Genomic DNA, 19,144 nt, shown 5'->3' on the forward strand with positions numbered 1-19,144 from the left:
GTCCACATTTCATTGCTATACAATGTTTTAACCTTTATTTAAACTTCAGTAATCTAAACACGGTACAACAAATGCCCGGCAGTTTATTACGTCATCAGAATAAATCAATACCACAATTACATAGGTATATGTATGTAAACACGTCGAAGTCACTACGTTTCCTAATGTTTCTCTTGACGTTTTTTATTGCGAACCATTAATTCACACTGTACATCAAGATGAGTGAGTGAGTGAGCTTAGTTTTACGCCGCACTCAGCAATAGTCCAGCTATATGACGGCGATCTGTAAATAATCGAGTCAATCCAGTGATGAACAGCATGAGCATCGATCTGCTGAATGGGGAACCGATGACATTTGTCAACCAAGTCAGCGAGTCTGACCACCCGATCCCGTTAGTCGCCTCTTACGACAAGCATGGGTTACTGAAGACCGATTCTAGCCTGGATCTTCACCGGTGCCACGTCATGTAACATGCACAGTCGAACCCAGTGTCAAATCCTGAACATGGTTTATCCTGAGTGAACGTCACATCCAATGTACGTCATGTAACACATAGTTGTACCCAGTGTCAAGTGATTTGTCCTGAGTGTCACCTGCAATATACGTCATGTAACACACATTGACATGCCTAATCTCAAATCACAAGCATGACATGTCCGAAGTGTCATGCACGTCGTCCCACAGATATGTCTAGCCCACGTAGAGTCCCGTCCAATGTCAAGTCACACACATGACCTATCCAGAGCAGGTCATGCCTATGAGGGGTGGTGGAGTAGCCTAATGGTTAGAGCGTCAACTCATCGCGCCAAAGACCAGGGTTCGATTCCCCACATGGGTACAACTTGTGAAGCCCATTTTTGGTATCCCCCGCAGTGATATTGCCAAAATATTCATAAAAGCGGCGTAAAAGCATACTCACTCACTCAAGTCTATGACATGGACATGGCAACCAATCCAAAACACGAACTAACTCTAAATCTTGAACTCACCTCAGCGGTATACACCTCGTTAATCGGACAAAGCACAGACACAATTAAAAGTTTATTGCAATATCGGGCTTCCAGTCAATGCTACTGTGTTGACTTTTTGAAGTGGCTCTTGAAATACATGAAGGACGTGATAGGCATACTTACCTGAACTATAAGCGTTTTGTCTACTTGCTAATGTGTGTACATTCATACCTCATTCTGACCAATTAATACCTACTTATGATCCAAGCATATTGCACCGAGAGCACACAGCAACAATTTCTGTACGGTTTCTGTTTAAATGCAGTTGAATGGATTAACTAAAAATATCAGCAATTAAAAAATACATTAACTAAAATGTGTATGATAATATTTGCAAAGCTCTTCGTTGTAGAGCAGTGTTAGAATTCCTAACAAAACGTGCAGATATGGTTCATCGTGAATGTACGTTGATAGCCTCTGTACATGTATACCTTTGTTTGTCGACATACAGTATGCATACTATGCTGGTTGTGCATGCATACAGTGCATGCATACAGTACATTCAGTCCGTCTATGACTTACTTTATCGACATGAGACCAAGGGTCCTCCACATTTCTTCTGCTCTTTCATATGGTACTCAACGTATGCTTTGGCTCTAATTAACACAGAGCAGTGACACAGTTAACTAGTCATGAATCATTGTGGACTTGCTGGTGTAGTTCAAATCAAACAATCAAACACTGATGGGCGTGGTTATTCAATGCTGAATTTCAAGGCATTCCATTTTGTTTCGCATAACTTAGAAAAAAATCCATGACAACACCCTATATGTATGAGAATAGCGAACTAACGACCTAACTTCAATCGTCTCATGGATTTTGTTCTCGATATATATTTTACTGTATGTAAATGAATCTTATGTTCGTGTAGAAAGGTTAATTTAGGAGTAAGACAGGACTATAATATTAGGTTTAAAATTCGAGCATTCTCGCAGTCCTCAAGTAAAGAGGGCGGTGGGGTAGCCTACTGGTTAACGCGTTCGCTCGTCACGCCGTAGATCCGGGTTCGATTCCAAACATGGTTACAATATGTGAAGCCCATTGCTGGTGTCTGCCGCTGTGATATTGCTGAAATATTGCTAAAGACGGCGTAAAACCTTCTTATTCACTCACTAATCTGAAAGTAAAGTTAAGCGACTGAGGTTTGTTTTACGCCGCGTTCAGCAATAGGACAGATACAGCATTGGTCACCAGGACTAGGCTTCACACATAATGTAACATAAAACATATGGGGTATTGATGATTCAACATTCGTGATATAGTAGGAAGTCGACAACCTGGAATCTCCAGAAGCATATTTATCCAAAACTAACAAAAGCAAATACCCTATGACTTCAACTGAATGCAACGATCCCTCAACATTGAACACATCAACGTACCATTCCCATTGAAAGTTGAACATTACCGCACTTAAAGAATCATAAATCACAAAGGTGAACTATTTGTACTGGCAACGTTAATCTAAACTTTTTGCACTCGTTCACCCTAATGCATGTTTACACAAACAATTACATAGAAAAATATAGTTTATAACAATATGTCAATTGACGTATGTTCAATGACGATTTTCAGAATGTACACGTACAAAATATCATAACGTGGAAATAATCGTCAGATTTCACGCCAGCGTTCTTTAGGCGTGTGTCCCACAATATGTATTTATGATGTAAAATGATCCGCTATTGTGCAGTGGTGAAAGCCACCGGGCGTGTCGATATTGCTAAGATCGCATTCGGCTTACGCAAATTGTACATGTGTATTACGTCTTGAGGTGACACAAACATTGTGTTGCTATTTGTCATGTTCAAGGAGCGACAAACTTAGAGAACAATAATACTGCGTTACACTCGTGTTATCTTCTTTGACCTATTAGTACTCATTTTCAATTTATTTGTTTAAGGAATTCCACTTTCTTCCAGGTTATAAGTACTACGATCGATGATACCAGTTAAATCGATTAATTTAGCACATAAATTGTATTAGCATTCAGTGTCCTCGAGAACAAGCGTTTCTTCGTTGGCTAAAATTTAGAAAGTTGCTGTATACGGATTTTTTAAAATAATGATTAAAATTGGTTTCATTTAAAATTTCTTCATTTGTGTTTGTGAAATCTTGTTCATTCGAACTCCGTTGATTCGATTTTTTTCTGTTTAGACGATGTACTACATGTAACATACAAATGTAACATATAAATGTAACAGTCAAATGTAACAGTCAAATGTAACAGTCAAATATAAGGGTAAATCACTAATACATTATGTATGTAATATTAAATGTTAAAATATTAAATACACTGATACAACTTGTTACATTAGGTGAGATAAGGATATACCAATTTCCATCAGGATAGATAAAAAAAACTTCACAAGTATCGATCTTGGAACTTCCTCGGTATAGATCTACATCTTCTATTATTTTGACAGTGTCGATCGTACGAGTGAATGAGTTTTACGTCGCTTTTAGCAATATTCCACCAATATCACGGGGAACACCATAAATGGGCTTCACACATTGTAACCATGTGGGGAATCGAACCCAGGTCTTTAGCGTGACGTCTTAAATATCGATCTAAGGTTTGCCACAGTTTCAATATCTGCCAATATACTAGCTTCAAACCCTTTTCCATAAGCATGATAAACTTACTGCCAACTAGTCAGGTGTTCCTGAAAAGGTGAGTGTATCCTGTCCAACACATGGCATCTGTCACAAACTGGATTTTGCCGTATCGACCATTATTCACTCAAACAAAAAGAACTTCCCGGTATTGATCTAAGATCTTGCCAAATATCGATTATGAATTTTCAATTTATTTGTTTAAGGAATTCCTCTTTCCTCCAGGTTTTTGTATCACTAATATGAGTACTACAATGATACCCGTTAAATCGATTAATATAGCACGTACATTATATAGAGACGTGAGTATGGCCCCTTCCATTACATACCTATGGTGGCTGTTTTAAGGCGAGAAAGCGATGGCCCTAATCAGCCACCATACATACCAAACATGATACGTCTCACTTCACACCAGCCTTTGGGACGGCATTCCTTATCATACATTTACATAGCAACGCATTAGACTTCATTCAAGCACCCCTCCCCGATCCCCTTTTAGCAGACATCATACAAGTGTCGTGTTGACCTGGATCACCGCTCCCATTCATACCACTGCTCACGACACACAGCGGTATGATAACTGACTCGGATGTACTCGTGTACGTACTTTACACCAGAGGTGTGGTGGGGGTGGGGCTATGGTGGTATGGTCGGGGCGTGTGCTCATAGGGTAGGTCGTCACTCAGTGTCGTCATTGTCCCTCCACGTAGGGATTCCACGACAGAAAAGTCCCCAGTGACCTCGGTTTTAACATGTAAGGATCGCGGGATAAGGAGTCGTCGTACATATTACTTGCATCTCTAACCGGTCTCAGAGCATATATCGAATAAAACAATTACCTGCTTCCATTCAAGACATCATCACCTTTATCAGCCTATACTTATCACATTCTCATCTCTAGCAGCATATACTCTTTCAATTCTCATCTCTAACGGTCTATTCCCCATGGTCCCTAGTGTGGTGTTCTACCTTCAGTTGTTGGCGATCTATAGCCTATTTCATATTGTGTTGTCCCCTATAGTTAAATGTTTTAGATTTAATTACTAGTTTTACATGAATATTATCTGTGATATTCTAGTTGTTTTACTGTCCTTCGTCGGCAGGTTTTTATAATCTATATCTTCAATTTCAATGTCAAATGTTCTCGTCACGATATGGCTGAAATATTGCCGATGTGACGTTAAATATTAACTCACTCACTCACTCTAACGGTCTATATTCATCACATTATCAGTCCTAGCATGCTATACTCATCCAATTCTAAGCTCTATATCAACCTATACCCATCCCATCTCAGCTCTCCCAGCCTATACTCAACCCATCTCTTCTAAGCATGGATGGGGACATTCTGTAAAATGACTGCTATTCCAGCTAACAGTGAATTGGAATTATTTAAAAATTATAAGGAATACTAAAATCCTCTGTGTCATCATCCATTCACCGCTGCCTGCTACAGGTATGTGTGCAATGCGTGTCCCCATACACTTCTCTTACACACTTCCTCATGTTGACGTGGCTGACAGCTTTATTCATGTGGTGATGTCTACGTTATATGTCATATTTTCACATTTCAAGTCCCAGAATTTCCCCAAAAGATAACGTAACCTAATAGTGTTTTCCCATGTCAGTTCTTGTTGCGATGACCTCAATTATAACACCTTCAATGAGATGTCCTCGTAATCTTTGAATTCGATTCTGTTCATTCTGTGACGTGCAACATTTTATATGTCACGCCCATCTGATGAATAAGATGAATAATTGTCAAGTTTATTCTTTCAGAATAACATTGTCCTTGACAAACATCTACACTCTACCTTAATACGGATATACTCTCTGGTACAACAGCACTGCTGTGTATCCGCAAACACATTCACTACCATACGCACACATACGTATATCCACAAACACATTCACTACCATACGCACACATACGTATATCAGCACACATATTCACTACCATACGCACACATACGTATATCAGCACACATATTCACTACCATACGCACACATACGTATATCAGCAAACATATTCACTACCATACGCACACATACGTATATCAGCACACACATTCACTACCATACGCACACATACGTATATCAGCACACACATTCACTACCATACGCACACATACGTATATCCACAAACACATTCACTACCATACGAACACATACGTATATCCGCACGCACATTCACTATCTTACGCACACATACGTATATCCGCACACACATTCACTACCATACGCACACATACGTATATCAGCACACACATTCACTACCATACGCACACATACGTATATCCACAAACACATTCACTACCATACGAACACATACGTATATCCGCACGCACATTCACTATCTTACGCACACATACGTATATCAGCAAACACATTCACTACCATACGCACACATACGTATATCCGCACACACATTCACTACCATACGCACACATACGTATATCAGCACACACATTCACTACCATACGCACACATACGTATATCAGCACACATATTCACTACCATACGCACACATACGTATATCAGCACACACATTCACTACCATACGCACACATACGTATATCAGCACACACATTCACTACCATACGCACACATACGTATATCAGCACACACATTCACTACCATACGCACAGATACGAATATTCACACACACATTCACTACCATACACACACATACGTATATCCGCACACACATTCACTACCATACGCACACAGATATGTAAATGGACATTCGTGAATGTGTACTCTTACGCACGAACAAACATGCATATGCACACATACACACACACACACATATAAACACGCATATGCATATACAATAATATATACTCACACACATACGTGTATCTGAACATTCATAAATGTGTAAGATGCGCATTAAACTACTATTTACTCACAAGCCAAAACAACCATGCATATGCGCATGCATACATTATTTGCCCACACATGAAATCAACCATGCATATGTGCATGCGTTACATTTATCCTCACACAACCATGTATTTTAACATGTACATAAATCTACACGCGCACAATAACCTGAATACGTACTCGTGCCCATAAACAACGTAATGAACATATTAATTATTATTGCTTGTTTTTTTTTCTTTAACGCTGCACAATATGCCAGCTATATGGAGGCGGTCTGTAAATAGTCCAGTCTGGACCAGAAAACCTGTGGTCAACAGCATGAGCAGCGATCCACACAGCTGGGATACGATGACATGTGTTAACCAAGTCAGCGAGCCTGACCACCCGATCCCGTTAGTTGCCTCTTACGACAAGCATGGGTTACTGAAGGCCAAATACACTCACACATATAGGTCTTCACGGGTTTAGCAAATATGAAGAACATGATATTAAAACACTGAAGTATCCTGATGCCATCAAGTAACAAATACACTTTGTGTGAGCTCACACAGTGTATAAATACACACATCATTCGTATTAAAACTTGGAAACAGACATTCATATTCCCTTTTAAAATATATGATGAACTATAAAGAAAATTTACTTCAGTAACGGCCATGTACATTCTTCGACGAACAGCAAGTCCTTTTATCCCTGAGGCCTTCCACACACAAAGCGGTTTAGTTCAGCTCTATGACTCCACGTCACAACATGCTGATATGGAAGGTTGACAATGCAAACTAGAACATAATGAATTTTGTAAAGGTTGTAATACACAACTTGTCCTGTAATCTAAAATAAAGATCTGCAGAAAGATTACTCGGTTGTTGTTTTATAGTAAGCCGCTGAAGACAAAACTAAAGAAATCATCCAAGGATTGAATGAACGTTTGCAGATATTTACAGTTAAGAGACGTTCACAGAAGAGGATCGTCACTGCATTAATGTTTGAGTGAAGATAAGTTATATGTCAGCGCAAAACAATTTTCCAGAAATGTATATTTAGTGTTGGTGGAGAGATAGTTCTTTTGCGGAGAAGCTATTTCTAAAATGTGAGGCACACTGTACGGGATTGTAATTGTAAATCTCTGTCTCACTAATTAAATCAGTCCTTTCTCAATATAATGACGTAATTCACTGTGATTTGTCGGATCAATCAAATCAGCCTTTCCTAACATCACGATGTAATTCATGGTGATTTAACTGACTAATCATATCAGCCCCTTCCTAATATCACGATGTAATTCAACAATGATGTATCTCTACATCCGGGTACGGTCCATGGGGAACTCAAGCACGATAAAGACAGCTATAAAGACGAGAACAGCATCTAAAGAAATCTATTCATACCAGTTCAGTCATAATCAAACCCTGGTGTTTTCTTAGCCGATCCTATCTCATTGTTAGCAAAACGGTATAAGGAAAACGCCCATGAAATATATGGTAACATTGTAAAATGTCAATTAATGTTATTCTCAAAAAGTGTGTCCATCCTGATCTTTGTAGTTACCAATGTGAATGGTTATAGGTGCAATTGTGAAACGTCATATGGAGACACACCCTTTGGCTGAGAGCATTTATGGCAGCAATTAAGTACCATGTCGATCTTAAACTTTACTGCACTTAGCCGTGGGGGATTGGTTCAGATTACGTTGAATGTGCAGTACGAATGTGATTTTTAAATCTGAATAAGACAATCTGCTTGTTGGAGTAGATAGAGATAAGAACTGTCAGGATTAGCAGTCCTACCTACAGACGTTAGAAGATGGTACTTGTTGGTACCCTGCCTGGGGCTCGGCATTAAGAGGATGGAACAACGACTGGTTGACTCGGAGTCATACTGTATCTGAGTTGGTCATCCATCTTAAACTGCGGCTTGTATTAATTATGTAAATGAGTTGAACTTTTTAAAAGACAGGATGTTGATTGTTGGCATGCCTCTTCATGGAATGATTTTTTTTTCTTTTCTTCGTACAAAGTCAATTTACTGTGAAAAGTCCACTATTTCCAGACATTTCCTGGAATTTTGATATATTGACCTTTCAAATGTACAGATATTAAAGTAAACTAAATAGATAACATCTTAACTGAATAGCATAATGCATGACGACCAAAACTGTAGAAATGATGGTACATATAAATTGCGCACCTATCGTTTGTATAAAGACACTCCCTTTGTTGAAAATTATGTTTAAAAATTATGTTTAGAGGTGATCGTCGTATTTCATCCAAATTTAGATGTGATATTTTCACCCTTGTTCATTGAAACCGGCAGATATGCCAAGCCCCTGTTCCTCTTTTACAAAGACCATTGTAAATATTGTATTATTAATGTTAATGATTCTCATGTATATATAGTTGAAGATGAATTTAATCTTTTAATGAAATGTAATTTTTATGAGGATTTACATTGTGTCCTATTTGTAGCTGCCTTTAAATGTAACTATCTGTTTTATAACTTAAATGATACCCACAAGGTTTTATTTCTTATGAAAGAAAACAATTGCAAAATACTTCAGGTTGTATTTAAATAGAAGTTCCATATGACGAGGACATAGGGGATAAGATTCACCCTATTGTTGAGTGTGCCACAGTTGTCTGTACGGATATTCATACATTTCCAACTATAATCTTATAGTTTCAAATTTGTGTCTTGCAAGCATATATGCCCTTCTCAACTCTCACGTTTATGTTGTGGGCGAATATATGGAAACGTAGAAGGGACATTGTCGCATTGCTGCATGTCGCATTGTTGCATTGTCGTCCTTTGGTAAAGTAATAACATGTATTTAAAACGCTGCAACGCATACGAACATGTACTTTTACATACGAACATGTACTTTAACAGTGGGTTGATTGTACAAACGAGGCATTGTCTAGTTGTGTTTAACAAATAATAACTCTTTTTACATCTCGTTTATTCCTTCAGGATGGGTAAGACTGCAACACTCCCATCGGAACATGAAGAATAACTTCCAATAACGCGGATATATATATATGACGTCATCCGTTGGCCATCGAAGCGTGACCATAATTTGTCTTACCATTGCGGGCCTTCCTCCCATATTTGTGAGTGCGTGAAACTGGTTTAAGGTCGGGTTTTTTAACCTCAGTTATATCAAAACACATCCGCTGGATGTGGGTTGAGGCCCCGATGTGATAAAGGTGGCTGGCGTTGTCCGCATTAGTGAGACCGTATTGTTCTAACACACCTAGAAACATAACCGAGGAGATGCTCAGGAGACTCAACTCATAAAGGAAACTGCATAAGCGTGTGGACCACCCGTCCCAACCCGTTTCAGCATTTTCATAATGGTTGATACAGTTTAATTAAAATATAGTAACTTTAGATCGCTTTATATATGCACATGTCTTAAGTATAACGGAGTAACATGGAGGGAGGGTATAAATCTTTGCACAGAAATACGTTCGCACTAAACAAGAACGTTTTGATTTCACGAAACAGCCATGTGGAAAACAATCCTTTTGACCTTGTATCTATCAACTACCTTATAATAAGAATGCTACAATTCTATATCAATAGTTGTCTTCTTTGTTTGAAAGTGACACATCATAATAGTTAAGTACACGATGATCTGCTATTCACAGAATAAATACGATATACCCGATTATGTAAGAGCTAATTACATTATATTGATTTCTGAAAGCGGTAAGGATAGCTTGAAAGTTTTTTCTTTGACCGGACTATATTATGATAAAAGAGGAACAAACCCTTTCAATAATCATACGAAATCTCCCTTGTGTCACTCCGACTGACTGACTGACTGACTGAGTTTGGTTTTACGCCGCTTTTTAGCAATACTCCAGCTACATCACGGCGGGAGACACCAGAAATGGGCTTCACACATTGTGCCCATGTGGGGATTCGAACCCGGGTCTTCGGCGTGACGAGCCTACGCTTTAACCACTGGGCTACCCCACCGCCCCGTGTCACTCCGACTATATCATAAGTACATGTTGATGTATCAGTGTGAATCAATGGTGATACTAGGGGTTCGCGAAAATAAAATAAACGTCAAGAGAAACACTAGGAAACGTACTCACTTTGACGTGTTTTGCATACATGTACTTACCCGTGAAGATCCGGGTTAGAATTGAGGATCTTCAGTAACCCATGCTTGTCGTAAGACTCGACTAACGGGATCGGTTGGTCAGGCTCGCTGACTTGGTTGACACATGTCATCGGTTCCCCATTGAGCAGATCGATGCTCATGCTGTTGATCACTGAATTGACTCGATTATTTACAGACCGCCGCCATATAACTGGACTATTGCTGAGTGCGGCGTAAAACTAAACTCACTCACTCACTCACTCATCTTGATGTATCAGTGTGAATTAATGGTGATACTAGGGATTTGCGGAAAAAAAACGTCAAGAGAAACATTAGGAAACGTAGTGACTTCGACGTGTTTACATACATGTACCTATGTAATTGTGGTATTTTTTTATTCTGATGACGTAATAAACTGCCGGGCATTTGTTGTACCGTGTTTAGATTACTGAAGTTTAATAAAGGTTAATTCATTATATAGCAATGAAATGTGGACGAGTGTCTAGGTTTTACAGTGATGTGATGATATTTGTGCCAGAGTGTGGCATTTACAGTCATACATATACCATCTGGTATGACAATGGTATGTTAACCAAAGTCTTTACTTCAACAACAGTATAAGTACAACGTAGCAGTATGACATGTGTCTAGACATTTAAACATAGATTACCCTTATGCTCATTCATCTTTTCGCGAAGTTCGCCACAGGGGCGATGACAGTTGGTAATAAGTAGTTTCGAAGTAAACGTCATTTTATGCGTTACCGTTGATAAATAGAGAATCTCACCCGAGTGTCTTTTGATGTCAAATATATAACCACGAGTTGATAAAGTAACACATATCCGAAGCTTGCCGAGGATATTTTTACTTTTATCAACGAGTGTTGATATATTTGATATCAGGAGACACGAGGGTGAGATTCTATTTATCATCAAATGTCATAACATTGTGATGTCAACAAGTTCATGACGTCATAGCATTGTCAGGGCATTGTACAAAATCTACTGTCAAAACGATATCTCCTAGGAGATATCGTCTGATCTCACACAAGCGATATCTACTGTGGAGCACAGTTTTGGATGATAAATGAGTTTCTTCTACATATTATAGTTCTGGCAAAATTCACGCCACTACAATAATCATTGGTTGGTATTTTTTCAAGATACCAAATCCATATTCGTAAGAAATCTTTGCCGAAAGCAGCGTCCGTAGTACGATTTCGTGTGAATATGAATACTTTAATGTGTATACAGTAATGTGTGTATACTATTTCAAATGTTATATTTCTCGAAGGAATATCAATGGGTCGACAAGAACATGATAATGGATAGAAAAAATGTGTGCTCTTAATTGTGATTTGTAATCATACAGATATAGTGATATTTCATACACGTTTACATATTGAAGACGAATATCCAACCTTATGCACGCTGACTGTTGGAACATAATTGGTGGGTTTCTCAATAAGCTGAATAAAATCGAACATATCGTATTTGGTCGTCAAACCTACAGCTAAAATTGGAATGTACACACAAGATCTCTACCTTCAACATTAAAATCTTCTGGAATCCGGCTTAGTTATTCTTAATGTCATATATTTTTTTTAAAATATACTCGATTGTACACCACTTCATGCACAATTCTCACAAGAATTGCAATTGCAAAGTGTTTAAGTGATAAGGACAACACCACCATTATAAGTGATACGAACATTATCAACTCTATAAGTGAAAGGGCAACACCAACTTTTTAAATATTAAGGGCAACATCAACTGTTTAAACATCTATTCTATAACTAATAAGGTCAACATCACCCCTATAACTGATAAGGAGAACATCAACCCTATAAATGAAAGGACAAAATCAACTGTATAAGTGAAAGGACAAAATCAACTCTATAAGTGATAAGAACATTATCAACTCTATAAGTGAAAGGACAAACTCAACCCTATAAGTGAAAGGACAAACTCAACCATATATACATGAAAGGACATAATCAACTCTATAAGTGAAAGGACAAACTTAACCCTATAAATGAAAGGACAAAATCAGCTGTATAAGTGAAAGGACAAAATCAGCTGTATAGGTGAAAGGACAAAATCATCTGTATAAGTGAAAGGACAAAATCAACTGTATAAGTGATGGGACAAAAATCTACTCGATAAGTGAAAGGACAAAATCAACTCTATAAGTGGTAAGAACATTATCAATTCTATAAGTGAAAGGGCAACACCAACTTTTTAAATATTAAGGGCAACATCAACTGTTTAAACATCTATTCTATAACTAATAAGGTCAACATCACCCCTATAACTGATAAGGAGAACATCAACCCTATAAATGAAAGGACAAAATCAACTGTATAAGTGAAAGGACAAAATCAACTCTATAAGTGATAAGAACATAATCAACTCTATAAGTGAAAGGACAAACTCAACCCTATAAGTGAAAGGACAAACTCAACCATATATACATGAAAGGACATAATCAACTCTATAAGTGAAAGGACAAACTTAACCCTATAAATGAAAGGTCAAAATCAGCTGTATAAGTGAAAGGACAAAATCAGCTGTATAAGTGAAAGGACAAAATCATCTGTATAAGTGAAAGGACAAAATCAACTGTATAAGTGATGGGACAAAAATCTACTCGATAAGTGAAAGGACAAAATCATCTATAAGTGGTAAGAACATTATCAATTCTATAAGTGATAAGGATTCATCAACTGTTTAAACATCTATTCTATAACTAATTGATATAACTGATAAGGAGAACATCCTTATACGAAACAACAAATACGTTACTAGTTCAAATACCTCAAGACAAAATCCTCCTCCTTGACGACCCAGAAGACGTCAGAGAATTGCCTTTACGAAACCAAATACGTTACTAGTTCAAATACCTTTTATTTTACGTCAAATTGTTTCCCAATTTTTTATTTTATAAACTAAATCCTGTTCAGCGTTATGAGTCAGCAAGCACACAGCAAACATGCTGATGAAGTGCTTATGTTTTCATCAACTACAAAAAGTATAGTTCACTATTAGCATCCTCAGTTTTGTTTTTGAACAGTCCAACATTTTGTTTGTTAATCCCACAATTCATCATCAACAGCAGGTCCTACGTATAAGCCTACGTCGTGGTTCGCGAAGCGTGTTAGAGGGTCAGCTGGCTGTCGTGTTAGTTATTCACGTGGGTACTTCCTCAACTACACGGAAGTAAGAATTGTTCAAGGAGACATACATTATCTTTTAAACTGGGCGTAAGGCGGGGAATGTCTGTGTTGTGTTGGAGGTATGCGTTGGTATGTGCAGATAATAAAACCAGTGTTGACTATCGTAATTCATATTGGAATTCAGAATCAGATACAGAATCACATTTGTATTTTATCTCTCAGTCTCGGCACTTGACATACTGGTGTGTGACGTTTATGAGATACGTGGTGCAACCATGTTGATGGAATGTATGACAGCAGTGTTAACATGACAGGTATCATTTCAAAGGATGAGGACTTATTTTACATATGAATAATTTCTGATATTTACGACGTCATGGACCATGTAAAGTCTCACGGACAGACAGACACACAGGCAGGCCCGCATGTACAGACAACGTCATATAACTGGATTAACCTGTATACAGTGAAAACAACAAAAACGACATTTTAATATGCGATACGTGTGTGGAAATTCACCCTACAATTTTGAATATTTCTACTGAAGATCAGGATCCACTTGCACAAAACGATCTTAACGCTACGATGATCGTAGGCCTAGTATGTTAAAGTATGGAAGTTACGATCACCTTAGCGCTAAGATAGCTTTGTGCAGATGGACCCAAAGCTGTTTTGTTCAGGCCCACTAGCACAAAGCTTCCTTAGCCCTCAGGCTGCTTTAATATCTATATTTTAACACAAATCTTCACTTCACAGTTTTTCAGTGATCCATTTATACATGCTATTTTCTCCTGTGAATCTATTTCGTCGGAAAACCGAGAAGAATTATTCTCTGACTTTTCATTACAATACTTGCACTGCTTCGTGCAGTATAGGGCCTGTAAGTAGGTCACGGAACTTTGTCATTTGATAGTAAGGAACCTTGCAGGAATAACACATTTCCGATCTAGCCATCCCCAACTTAGCCGACTATTACGACTGTCAACAGCTTTCACAGCCGTGCAGTTGGTTCGGTCTAAATCATATTAATTTGGTACCAGAATTGGTTCTTGAATATACACGTGTCACCAGAAATCGGGTTCCGGAAGTAAGCTGGCCCCTGTCTCACAAATCGCAAGTTGGCACGCGCAAAGGGAGCCGGGAACCAACTAAGTACTGGAGGCGAAACTTACAGGCCCTATTAACTTTAGATAAAACGAACCGATTTTACTTTCTTTCTTTGTTTAAACCGGAGTCAACTATTTTCACACATGCACTTGAAACAGTCATAAACCTTTGCCGCCATGATTCCCGGACTAACGGAATCGGATGGTCAGGCTCGCTGACTTGGTTGACACATCTCATCGTATCGCAATTGCGTAGATCGGGGCTCATGCTGTCGATCTCTGGATTGTCTGGTCCAGACTAGATTATTTACAGACCGCCGCCATATAGCTGGAATATTGCTGAGTGCGACGTTAAACAATAAACAACAAAGATTTCCGATTTCTACACAAGGAAACGCAAACTTTGACGGGATATTGTATACAGCAGCGTCAGATACGTCACACTCACTCACTCAAATAGACCAACGCTTAGTCTCAGACTATAATTATACAATTATGATAGGAACAATAAATCCTTTTACATCGATCCCCAGTGAGGTGGGATATTCCCGAGGAAATCTACACTTGCTTCATTTAGGGTTTTAGTATTGCAGAAAGGGCTGACAGTCGGGGAAAATAATGCAGTTCAGATTCTGTATGCTATCACTCTAGATAAATATGACAACAGCTTGGTCAGTGGATTATTGAGGTCAACAGATATAATTATATTCAGGCCAATAATGTTTGTCACCCCCCAGCCTATTAATAAAATTGAAGGGATGACAACCATTATTGGCATGAGTATAGTTGTGTGTTCCTCTGACACGGGTATTGAAACCAGATTGCAATCGGAGTCCTGACTCGACATCGGACAGTATATCAGTACCTGCAGGTGTTCCGAGGTCGTTACCTTGTTTCACAGAGGTCAGGTCATAGTTGTCCTCAATTGACAGCCACACAACAACCATCTGGGACACATACACTGTGTACTGTACCTGTACCTACTCTATGCCGTGGGGCAATGTGTCAATATTTTATGTGTCAGTCGCACCCATAAATGATGTCTGAGCATTATCTGACAAACGTGTCTCACAATTTTCGCCATGTTGCGTTTTTAGATATGTGCAGCTTCTTTTTGCCAGCAACTATGGGTAATTCATTCCATACAGAAGCCAACAATGTACCACTATTACTTAGATTAAAAAAAAATCCCATTTGTTTCCATCAAGTGTTAAAGAGAACATCACAGGAAACCAAATCGTTTCAACCTGTATTAATCCTATTCCTTCTTTCAAAGATCTCAGTTAAACTATGTTTATGTAACAGTACGTTAATAACGAACACGTTTGTAACGAACAAACAGGTATAACGAACTGACTATCAACCGAACATTTTTCTGTGTTTCCGGCCATTTATGTATGTTTCTATAGAAATGCGTTTATCGAACTACGGCTGTAATGATCCAAAATTAGAAGCCCCTATCAGTTCGTTATAACTTAGGGCGATGGTGTTAGGCCAATGGTTAAAGCGTTCGCCAGTCACGCCGAAAACTCGTTCGATTCCATACATGGGTACAATGTGTGAAACCCATTTCTGGTGTCTCCCTCTGTGATATTGCTGGAATATTGATAAAAGCCGCGTAAAAATAAAACCTCACTCACTCACTCATTATAACCTCTATTAATAACTGTATTACATTTGTATGCCGGGATGGCTTTTCATAAATAAGATAATTGTATCTGATATTTTTATAGTAACGTTTAAATACAATTAAATGTATGTATGAACTCAAATTTTAATGAGCATATTTCTGGGCATACGTTTCCTGCATTTACACAAAATGTTTTAGCTTGAGAAACGTCACGAGAAGAAACAATATCATCAGCCTTCAGCGAAGTTATTACTCATTGTCCTTAGCACGCTATCTCCTCTGAAATCACGACTAACGCAGACACATGACACAGTCGGACATATTTTTAGCATGTGGAAACCATCCCCTGCCTTGCATCTCAGTGTGAAGTAAATCCGGCAATAAAGTAGAGACAGTGGCTCGATGAAAGATTGACGCTTTGACAGGCCGTCAATCAGCTGTTTTTTTTGCACCGAATACCTTCTCACAGCGATGGGATCACGAAGTAATCTTACCCTCATGTTTAGGCTTTTGTAATTACGGTATTAATCGTCTAAACAAACAAGCCTTAACAAGCACTCCGTGATGGGAAGTGCAATGAGCTCTGCGTATGTGTCACATGTATACTTTCTCTGTATTAAAAGTCACCGATGAATCTGCCTTTTCCCCTTACCTTCATGCAAATTTGAGACTCAGTCTATCATGGTACGTGACTTTATAAATATACGAGTTAAGAAACTTTAAATACTTCCTCCGTAACAATTTTTGTCAAGGAAAAGGATATTTTCATGAAAAAAGTAGCATACAGCTAATTTTCTGAAAATAAAAAATTGCTATGGTACTGCCAGCCTGTCAACGTAACAGAATACAGTATTGTGGGGGCTTGGATTTGATGTGTTAGTTTTGTTGCTTTTATCAGACTAACGTATAAACCGTGGTCTCGATCCACAAAACACTCGTAGCGCTACAACTGTAAGCCTGTGACAATCCATGGCGATACGACAGGTCGTAACGTACGAACTCATTGTGGATCGGGGCCCTGGTCCGTTTGAAAGCTGGTGGTCATTTTGGGCCCGAAAACAATTCAATAATTTCCCTAAATTATGTCATATTATTACTTAAGTTGTCGGACAGACAACAGATTAAGTGAGTGAACCTAGACATTAAAACTGCCCCAACTATTTTGCAGAAAGGTCAACGGGTGGTCCAGAAACTGTACATATATGCAGCAAGAAGGCAACTTCTTTTTCAAAAGCCAAGATGCATTTACTAACATCGTTAAAATGTTTGATAAATTTCAAAACATTTTTCTGAAGAGATTTCCATTGATTATTTTCTCATGAAGCAGAAGAAATATCAAACCATGTCTTCTTTTAGGTATTTTTTGAATTCTAAATTCAAACTAGGTTTACAACTGTAACATGCTGCAAAAACCTGTTATATGTCCTGTCATTGCAAACTAAAAAATGTATAATGCCTCTGTGGGTTGATTTCCGTTTGAGAGTTACAACAGAAAGTATCGACATGAATCTCCAGCATACATCCGGCATCAACAGGGCATGACATGTAAGCACTCATCCTACGAATAAAAGTTTAGGCAAAGTATACCATTGATCTAGTTTACTGAGATACAATTGATTTCAAAGGATTTTGACTGGTGTAGAGCAATACCAAATGGATGTAATAACAAAATTATATACGTTGGCAGTGTTTCTGTGTTGCATATCACGCCTTCCAAAGACCCCGTGGTGGCCATGATCACAAGAGAACTGGGAAGAGTCCTTGTTCCTACACAAAGTAAGAACAAAACTATTGTCTATATAGAGAATCTCACCCGAGTGTCTTTTGATATCAAATATATCACCACGAGTTGATAAAGTAACAAATATCCGAGGCTTGATATCAGAAGACACGAGGGTGAGATTTTATTTATCATCAAAAATCACTCTTCATTAGTTTTCAATGAAAAATGTACATCTTTGAACACAGTACTGCCATTAGATTTGCAGTGCAGCGATGTCATAGCATTGTGACGTCATCACGTTCATGACGTCATAGCATTGTCAGGGCACTGTACAAAATCTACTGTCAAAACGATATCTTCTAGGAAATATCGTCTGATCTCACACAAGCGAAATCTCCTGTGGAACACAGTTTCGGATGATAAATGGTCAATAGAATCCAAATGACTCCAGCAAGATCTGTTGATGGATGATCCAGTAACAACTTATACTATGATTAGAGAATTAGTTCCTGAGATGTCTGTGACAGTCTCTCGGAATGGGTATAATCAGTGACTGATGTCAATGGTAGAATGCACAAACTAAAGAAGACGAAGCAGAACCTGCCAACCGCCATTCACAGTATGCAGTTGCTTCCACAGAACCACAACAAATATATGACATATGAATACAGTAATTATTTGATCCAGGAACATGGTATAGTGACATTTATCAAATAAGTCCAAATGTAGCTGAATGAGTCAATGAGTTAAATGAGTTAAGAGTTAACTGAGGAAAATATTTACCATAGGCACGTATTAGTTTTATTTGCTTTTGGCTTCACTTTAACACCTGAAGATATGTCCAGATCTAATTTCTATTGGATTTCCATGGCTTCAACACATCTGTAAA

This window comes from Haliotis rubra, unplaced genomic scaffold (assembly GCF_003918875.1).
Source record: "Haliotis rubra isolate DU_JTF1 unplaced genomic scaffold, ASM391887v1 Scf646, whole genome shotgun sequence".
NCBI lineage: Eukaryota > Metazoa > Mollusca > Gastropoda > Lepetellida > Haliotidae > Haliotis > Haliotis rubra.